Genomic DNA, 10,281 nt, shown 5'->3' with positions numbered 1-10,281 from the left:
AGCTGTTCAGAAGAAAACTGGCAACAAGGGACAGTACTGCCGGCTGGATTTACTCACGGGCACAAACATGGACTCCTCAATCTCTTGAAACTATACAGAAATTATGCTTATTGTAAGGGGGGAAAAGGTGTTACAAACAAAATGAAAATTTGCAACTGACCAGAATTTGTGATGCCATTTGTATGCAATTTCTGTAATTTAAAGGTTCTTATGAATGGTCAGACAATGCATCTGTAAATCAATGTAAGAGTATATTAGTTCTCATGCTATTACCTTTCCTGTTACTCCTGTTAAAAATGGTTGTTAATAATAATAATAATAATAATAATAATAATACAAAAGCCCACCTTCTTTATTAGTCACTTCTTCAAGTCAGGCTTGGGGGTCTGTAGCCTATCCAAAAAGCACAGGGAATGGGGTTAGTCAAAGTACACATTGGATAGGACTGCAGTCCAGTCCAGAAAAATAGTAATATTAACACGGAAACAACAACAGTCGTGATGCATTTATTAAATGGTATTATTGAGAGTTTTGATTGCAGTGGTCACTGCAAAATGTAGATTATGATTTAAACATTTGCAGTATATCATTCAGTTGCACCACACTCTGCTACCATAAATGATTATCATAATCAGAGAGGAATATAAATATATGCATTTTTTTCTCCTTCATTTTGGCACTGTGTACACATACTGTACCTCACCTGCTGAAAGTTATTGAGTGGGAATGGTGTTGTCCAATGTAAAGTGTTTTAGATCAGATTTGATACAGAGCCACAATGGAGGTGGTGAAGAGAGCCACAACTGCCTTTCAAAAAAAAACCTTTTTATTCACAAATGCATGAGATACGGGGAACAAATAACAAATACCTTCAGTGACATTGTTTTACATTTTCATATTTCCCTAATGGATCGTGGGTGCCCTTTAAAAATACACTTTTTGGAATTCAATCTTAGTCTAACTCAGTTAAACCTTTGAATGCATGTAAAAGCAATGCAGACTCATGGCTTTTGTATGTTCTGAGGTCAGATGCCAGTAAAGGATGTTTCACTATCATTAGTGAATGCTTACTGGTAACGGCAGGATTGTGAAACTGGATTTTTGTGAAAATGTAACAGTAGTGTTTCCCAGTTGCCCTTCCCCTACAAAAGCAAGAAATTCCTGCTGTATTGCTGGTTGGATTTCTGGTTGCTTTGCAATGAAATTTTTCAATCAGCATTAGCTGCATGAACTGTTGCTGCTCAAATTGGTAAAAAAATGCAATAAAGTATTTTACCACTTAGTGAATAACATACCACTGATAAATAACTAACTAGTCATAAATATGTTTAATTATTACACAAGTGAATTCAAAATAAATAAATACATATGTATTGTCAAGACTGTAATATGGTGTACTGGCAATGTTATTGTGAGCCATGTGTATTGTGAAGTTCTAGAGAAAAGTCATGTAAACTAGTTCTAGTTTTGATTGATTTTAATTTGCTAAAGAGACTCTGACCTTTTCAAATGTAATTCCTGGAATTGCAAAATGCTCTTTTCTTTACAGAAGGACAAACAACTGTTATAAATGACCAATATAGTCATAGTAAATGAAGGAAATATTTTATAGCGAAGAATTAACAACCTATGTGGTTTTGCCAAATTAAATTAAAGAGCAGCTTTGCTATGTCATGATACATTTAGAAAAAAAGAGACACAGACAAAAAGTATCGATTCTCCTCTCCATAACTGAATAAACAATATGTAAATGGTATATTTTGAGGCAAAAAATTAAATCAAAATTCACATATTACATTGTGTGCCTCAGAGGAATGACAGCAATTGAATTGGAGGATAGGAATTTAGTTAAAGAGTTAAAGACCTTTGAACCGCAGTTGTACAATACAATCCGAGCGTAACGAAACCGCAGTCGAGATAGCCGATGTTGTGTCTTTCCGGCACTGCGTATCGGCCGCATCCCTCGGTACATCTTCCTTGCTGCTTTTCCTTTTTTTCCGCCGTGAGTGGGGGTTTTAATAACTATTAATTTTTCCTTTGACTATAATTGACACTTAAATTTCAGATTTTCTGTCTCCCCCCCTTAGACCCTGTGTCCTCCTGTCAGTCCTGTCCTTCTAATAAGGGTCTGATTCCGAGGGGTTCCGTGCATTCTGATGAATCAAATTAGAAGGCCAGTGACTTAGATAGATTGCGCTGTGTAATTAGAGAATCCTCAATGCATTACGCTGTGCCACTCATTTACGGTGTCCTTTGTTAGCTACCTTCTTTTGGGCCCAGCGTGCGTGTTTGTCTCACCCCTCCCTACCCCAAACCGCCGCCCCCCCACCTTAAATTCCTTCGTTATTTGACTGGACGGACAGATCCCAGGCCGCTCGCTGTCAGGCGCCGGGGTGCGCGGCGCAACGGACAGCACAGTGGGGCAGCCCTTAATTGGAGCTACTCAGAACGGTAAGTACCAGCGTCCGTGTCAGCGACACACTGGAACAGGGAGGTCAGCTGACAGTGGGCGACGCAGGACATCCTGTTTCTGCTCACTTCCCCTCTTACCCTGTGCCCGAGGCCCGGTGAGCGGACAGGGGCCGGCCCATGTTCCCAGCACACGGCCATGTGGTCAGTCGCCATGTCAAGGGCCCTGTCGACCCCGAGACTCCTGTTTTGAAGATGGATTCGAGAGCGCACGAAGCCCGCTGCTGCCTCTTCCGGGAAGGGCCTGGTGCACGAGTGCCCGTTGGAGCATGTGGATCTCACCGATCTTTTTTTAGAACCAAACGCTGCTGCCTGTGTAAAGCTGCAGGTGCTGCAGCTCGGCCATTCCGGCGTACAACGCTCGCTCCCCACCACACCGAACAGCACAACCCCCCCCCCCACCACCACCACCACCACCACCACCCCCACGACAGGGCAGCTTTTTTCTCCTCAAAGCACGAATGAAGATAAAAACAGGACAAAAAAGGAAACAAAAAGGCAGCGCTTCCCATGATTCACGACGGCGCCCAGTTAGAGTGCCAACGGAGGACAATCTCCCTCTCTCTCCCGGACTGAATAATGCCGGGTTGCGGCGTACACTGCGACGCTGTCAAGCCATCAGGAATTGCTGATTACGGTGCTAAATATTGATCTCGGCTTCACACGTGTCAAAATTCCTCCCTCCCTTAATTAGAATTTCCCCCTTTGTGCCACACAGGAACTAACAGAATATATCAGTTCATGAAGGAGTGAAGCTATTGGGATATAATTGTGACCTCTTGTCTCTCCCCTTTTCTCCTGAGTTTTGAGATGACTTCCAACTGTCTGTCTGACGCTCCTGCGCTCTGTGATAATCGTACGCATTTCCCGCTTCGTACCGCCGGAACACATCCCGCTCCTTCTTCTTTTTGTCCGTGTTCTCTGTTTCTCTCTCACTTTCAATTTCCCAAGTTCCTTCTTTGTGTGGCATAAGAGGGGGTTTTCAGGCAATGCTCAAAAACAAAAATATAAATTACTGATGATGAAGATGAATTGTCTCAGTGACTTCTAAACAATGAATTGTAAAGAATTGTAATTTCAGTAAAGGTAGGAAAAAGGAACAACTGCCAATGTTAATCCAAAAAAATGCAACCACAGCTGTATAACAAGAAAAATATGAATGAAAAAGTGACAGCGATGTAAATAGTAACTGAATTGTTCAAAAAGGTCGCATAAATGTATGTATGCAATCATGTTTCTGTGTATTTACATATTGTACGATTTTGCACGTTTGACTTGAACTTCAAAGATATATTTTTTTGTCTGACCTTACAAATGATAATGATAATCACAGAATGGCAAAGCGAATGAATAAAAAGAGTCCCACTCCTGCCACCTGTCTTCTCTTTCCTCATCTATCTATCTATCTATCTATCTATCTATCTATCTATCTTCCATTTCCTTTCGTTCAGTCTTCCTCCACTCCCACCTCTTTCATTCAGTCTGTCTGTCTGTCTCTCTCTCTGTCCCTCTTTCCTTCATTCAGTCTGTCTCTCTTTCTCCCTCCCTCTTCCCCTCTCTCATTCAATCTGCCTCTTTCTCTCTCCTCTGCTGTCTTTCACTGAGTCCCTCTCCCCCTCTCTCTCTCTCTCTCTCTCTCTCTCTCTCGCCCTCTCTCAGCCCCTCTTTCTTTAATCCTGGCACTCTCATCCTCCCTCTCTGCCTTCCTTCCTCCGAGCTGCTGCTTTTCCTCACAGGGACCTGTCTGGTCTGTAGTCACATGCTGGTGAAAGTTGGAGAGCCATGAGGTGCCTTTTCCTATTTGTTTGTTTCATGGTACGCTGCACCAGGCGCTGACCTGTGCCGGCCGTGTCGCGCAACACGGAGGCAGGTTCACCCAATCAAAGGGAGCCTGGAAATTAACACTGATCTTTTTATTCCAGGAGAGGGACCTCGAGAAGGGCAATTTTATGGCTATTCCGGGACTCAAATGTTTAATAAAAATTTCATTGGTTTCATTTTCCTTTCTATTTTCTCACATTGGTTTATGAAAGAATGCTTACATTTGACCTCTTATGAGGATTTTAATTTCAGAACTGTAAATACAATTCCATGTTTTACTTAAACTGTTTCTGCCCACATTTCTCTGCAAAAAATACGAAGCTACACATAAATACACACAAAGTACTGAACCCTGTATGGTAGGTGACGATAGATAGTTTCCTTTAATTTATGAATTTATGAACCACATGGCCATTGTAATGATAATTGTAATCATACCTACTTTCTAATTGGGAACAAATTTTCCTTCTGTATCTCCATGCCAAAGACTGTATGAAATATGTAGACAAACACAAAATAACTGTAAAGTAATTTCCACATGTACATTAAACAAATGTATATGATCATTTCTTCTAAATACTGAGCGCACTTAGTGAATGCTGAGCTCACAAATAAAACAAAACAAATACATCTTAAGCAAAAAGAATTTAAAACGTGCAAAACAAAAAAACCACTCAATCTTTATTTTTTAAGTTTAACTTTTTAAACAATTAAGCAGATGTGCAAAATCAAAAATCAGTTTTGAATTGGTTTTGCGTGTCTCTCAATATTTAAATCATGTTGGTCTTGACTCGCTCCAACATCCTGTTCAAATGAAATCTCTGACGGTCATTGATTCTGGCAATAACTTTCTATACTCCAAAGGCTGTGTTCTTTAATGCAAACAAAGACTTAGTTAGTAGTCCTTTAAAAACATTCAAGAGCAAGTTGACTTGTAATCTGAATGTGATCATGGTGGTTTTGGTAAACAGACTCCCAACGTAGTTGCAACTAACTCTGTGCGACCTCTTACAGTACATATGTCCAGAGCTCTTAAGAATAACATTCTGGAGGATAACACACACCTCAAGGAGTGGCACACTATATCAAATTCAATCAGGCTTTCAAGAAAATGTATTCTTGTTATTGGAAACCTGTCATTACTGTCAACAGCAACATTTCCCCACCCCGGATCTATTCTAAGATTAAGATTAAGATACTATCAAAAAAATATTCAGTAGCGTGGCAAAGAAGTTAAACTTCAATTAAAATATTATTAAAATATATATTTTAATTATATATTTTATGAGACACATCCACAGCTAATGTGTTCTAAAAATATAGTGTCATTTAAATGCTTTGCAATTATTCCATAAGTTCTGATTTCCATAACGGCGATAAAAAAAGTCAAAGAGTTGGTAGGATGGAATGCAATAAAACAAACTGTGCAGTTGTTTTCTTACATCCTTTTTTTCTCTTTTTTGGAAACACACAAATACACACATGCACACATACACACACACTTTTTTCTTGGATCATTCATTAGGCATAAAAACATCAGCCAGGTTTCTATCCACATGGGTATAAGATATACTGTAGTTTTAAGCTCTATTTGATTAACCTGAGTACAGTTCCTGTGGGATAGATTACCTTAAACCATGCTCTTTTACTTTGTAATCCCGACTTGATTTGATTTGTACTCGAATACAGCTGCTTGGAAACTCGACAGCAAATAAAGACAAATATTTATATAATCTCACAGCATGGTGCAGGCCAGGTAGTCTGCACCCACCCATAAGCATTGCCTCCTTGTGTTTTTCCACTGCGTATTGAATGGATGGGCTGGAGGCCTTGCAGTGCTCATTATAATTGGTTTTCTGCTTGAACTTTCAAAAACTGTCATGTCAAAACTCAGGCATGTTTCCCCTGTTTTCCTCGTGATTTTGCCAAGGGCCTCGTCTTCGGATGTGCCACTTGACAAAGTTGCTGCTCCATCTGGAGGGCACGCTGCTTTATATTATTATTTTATTTATTTCTTTTGCTGAGTTTTGCTTTTGTCTGACAACTTCGATTGCAGTTTCATGGCCAATCGACATTTAGGTTGCGCAAGAACTACAACTGTTTCCACACTTCTCAGAACCATTGGTAAAATTAATGTAAATGTCTGCTTCGGTATTAATCCATAGCATGCAAAGCGCAAAAGTCAACTCAAGCAAATAGTCTAAACACCAGTAAAGGTAAAGTAGCTGCACAAACGTAGTCAAAGAAGTACAATGAAAATAAAGTGCAGAATCGTCGTACTAAACACACACTCACAGTGAAGTATTTCTGCAAAATATTTCTGTTCTTCCGGTTTTACTGGCATTTATTGTTTTATGAATTGGTGAATTATGGAAGAATCATTTCGTTTCGTTTGTAAAGGTTTCAAAATGTAATGTACATAAGCATTTCTTTAACAAAATTTTCCGAGGTACGCTGGATACAATAAATGAAACGGTTCGTGAAGCGCTGAAGAGCAATCGCAGACTAGAAATGAAACATGCTGGCAGTCTCAATCCACTCAGGGGTCGAAAGGCTGCGAAATGAAGGTGTGCACAACTTAGTCCCAAGTAAAAGACAATACGTGCATGGGTGCGTATCTAGGATCCGCTGCATGTTGAAGACAGAAATGCCTTGGCAGATCCCGAGCGAGTGTGCCGAGGATATGGAGCAAGGGAAGCTAACTGCTTTTCGAGTCTCTTGACATTTCATGTTGTGACATAACAAATAATCATGAGCCACGCATTCAAGTCAAGTCATCAGAGCATAATGCTGATTGGTCCTTGTAACAATCCTGCAAACACTGCGTGATTAAAGACCATTTAATCATAAATTGACCACTTTCTCTTGTACAATTTCAACATATCCAGTTCTGGCCACTTTAAAAAAATGTTGTTTTTATGTTCTTTCAATTAAGCTTCTATCATAAGATTTCTAATCCATCAGTTATTTGTTATTTAATCCAGCACATATTTGCAAATGGTTCTGACCAGCCAAATAAAAGCATTTTCCAAACACTTAGCGATAAAATGCATTGCGTTCTAAACCCTCCTTTAATACATCCTCTTCAAGCGTTGGGCTTTCATAGCTGTTCTTTCTAGTTCAGTAACCAGTGAGCAGAGGCTTCATTAAAACTAATTGAATCGGAAACATGTCTGCCTTGGGAAATGTTAACTCTTTGTTTGTCTTGGAAAAAGGCAAGAGCTCCACTTTATGTTGGCAATAAGGTCAAAGCATGAAGATATTACGTACAGTATAAGAGGAATGCACCACCTAAAACTGAACATTATCCTACTTAAAGTTAACCCTACTTAAAGTTATCTCATCTTCAACGGCCCTTGAAATTTTCCGCAACATTTAATGAATACCGACTCATTTTTCAAGACGACAATGCAGAAACTTCGGTATTCATTCATTTGAAATGTTTCTACATTTCATTTAATTGAAACTTAGCTGTCTTTAGCCAATATCTTAAATATCTGTGGAGTCAAAATACTTTATTTTCAAATGTATGAAATATAATCTTTTCTTTTTAGCTGCAAAACTGTGGCCGTACCTAGACTGAAATAAGACTGACTGCAATGTGCTGGCCACCTCAGAAATAATCAATTCAAATCGTCCAGGAGAGATCTATGTGCAATAAGACAGCACACAGCTGCTATGTCTATGAAGTACATTTTTTTGACTGATCTGACTGGTCCTCAATAGCAGTCAATCTCTTTTTAAAATGATCTTTGCAAATCATTAACCTTCTTCGGCTGAACCTGTCCCAGTTGGTAACAGCTAATAGAGCAGGTGAAGAGAACGGATTTTTGTTTTTTTTTTCTCCTCTCTTGATTCTCACGGCTTATTTGTCTGTTCTCTTTGTTCCTCATACATGGTTGGCAAATTGATTGGATGTTTAGTCATATGAATGATTGAGCAGCTGTGCCAGTGGGACTAAAGACAGCCAATAATTTCTGCAAAAGGAGGTGGGTTCCACAGCATAAGCCACATGCAAAACTTTTTCTTAATTATTTATCCGTAGCAATATTTCTAATAAAAGTAACTAGACACACTAATACTTCTGCCAATGGAGCTACTGTGTAGAAACACTATATAAGATGTTACTCCAGTATATCATTAATACTGCATCAAGAAAGAAGAATCTATAAAAACCTGACAATAAAACGCCACGTTTTCAATTCCTGCACTCTTTCTCCTTTGCATTTACATTTGCTTAGAGGCTAATTTCTCTTAACCATGCTTAAACTTCATAGATTATGTTGACTCAGTCATCATCTTTTTCTTACAGTATGAAGAATGCAAAATTTGTATTGCTTTACTTTCAGCATTAACATATATTTTGAAAATATATTATATGTAGTACATATTATATATTATGCGGATTGACTGAAGATGTTTTGAAAAAATCGTGCAATGCTGCGAGGTTACATCTCTTAGTAAAAGTTAACAATATAAGAGAAGTAAATAGAAAAATAAAAATCATAGTGACAATGAGGTGTGCGTTGACTGATTAAATTCCTGGAAGAAGATCCGAAAAGGGTTTTATTTTATTAGAGTTTTGCCATACCTTTTTTTTAGTTTTTTAAAATTATTCCCCTCCTGAGCCTAACCAATAATGAGATTCCTATTATAATGATGTTGCAATCTCAAGAGCACTGTTCATATTTGAAGTACAATCACAGGTTTAGAGCTAATTAAAAGCATGTTTACTTGGCTCCTGGATAAAATCTATATATAAAATGCAAAAAAAGTAGAGAATATTTGTTAAAATTGGCCAAGGCAATTAAAAGCACAGAAAAAAAAAACATCATATTAAATCATTCAATACTTGTATATATACCTAGAGTCATTTGCACATGAGGGTCATCTGTTGCTGGCAAACATTAAAAATCCTATACCTTTATCTAAGATTCAACCCAAATTAGTCCCCGTGTTTAACTAACAAAATTATGCAAAGTTGTGTAGCGTGAGACTAATAATAGCTGTGCATGAACCACAGGCAAAAAAGTAGTGAGGGCATGAAATAATTTGTGCCCATCTTACTTTTATAACTCAATGACTACTCATATTTTTGGTCCCCCTCAATATTTGACAAGACGTTACATCACTGGCATGTAACAGTACATATAATGTATTGTGCACATAGAAGTGGGGCGGCACGGCAGCGCAGAAAGTAGTGCTGCTTCTTCACAGCACCAGGGGGATGCAAGAGACAAGGCTTTTGATCCCTGCTCAGTTTGTGTAGAGTTTGTATGTTTTCCCTGTGTCCGTTTCCTCACGCAGTCAAAAGACACGAAATTTAAATTGACCGATGACTCTAAATTGCCTGTAGTGTGTGATTGGGTGTGTCTGTGTTTGTGGCTACCCTACTCAGGACCAGCGGTTATTGAAATTGGGTGTATGGATGAATGGATGGATGGATGGAGCAGGAATAGAGCATATTTGTACAAATCTAACCAAGCTTATCAAAGGTGCAGAATGTATGAACCATTCATTATCTATACATATGCAATGTTTGTATTTACAGTATATCACATACAATGATTATTTCTGTTATTGCAGTTTAGGGATCACTGAAATTGCTGAAAAGCTATAGTTTATTAGTTCTACTATACAAGCGTAAATATTATTAATGTATGTACATAAGGGATGATGGCTGCATACAAATAAATTAGGGTCACTTTAAATTTAAGCACTATATGAATAAGGATATAAATGATTTGTAATTCAGTTGTAACATTTTCATTATAAAAAAGTTGTTTTTTTTTTAATAACAGCATAATTATTAGTTCATTGTTTAACAATTATAGCATTAAAACCATGCAATCACACAAGTTGTATTTTTCATTTACTGCAATGCAATATACCAGCACTTTTTATTGCTGTCAAACCTATTCGTATCCATGTATTTATTAAATGTTCTTAATTTTTGATTTATTCGGAAACATAGCAGTATATTCTTAATGC

The sequence above is a fragment of the Scleropages formosus genome, chromosome 12 (assembly GCF_900964775.1).
Source record: "Scleropages formosus chromosome 12, fSclFor1.1, whole genome shotgun sequence".
NCBI lineage: Eukaryota > Metazoa > Chordata > Actinopteri > Osteoglossiformes > Osteoglossidae > Scleropages > Scleropages formosus.
Note: the sequence above shows the minus strand (reverse complement) of the source record.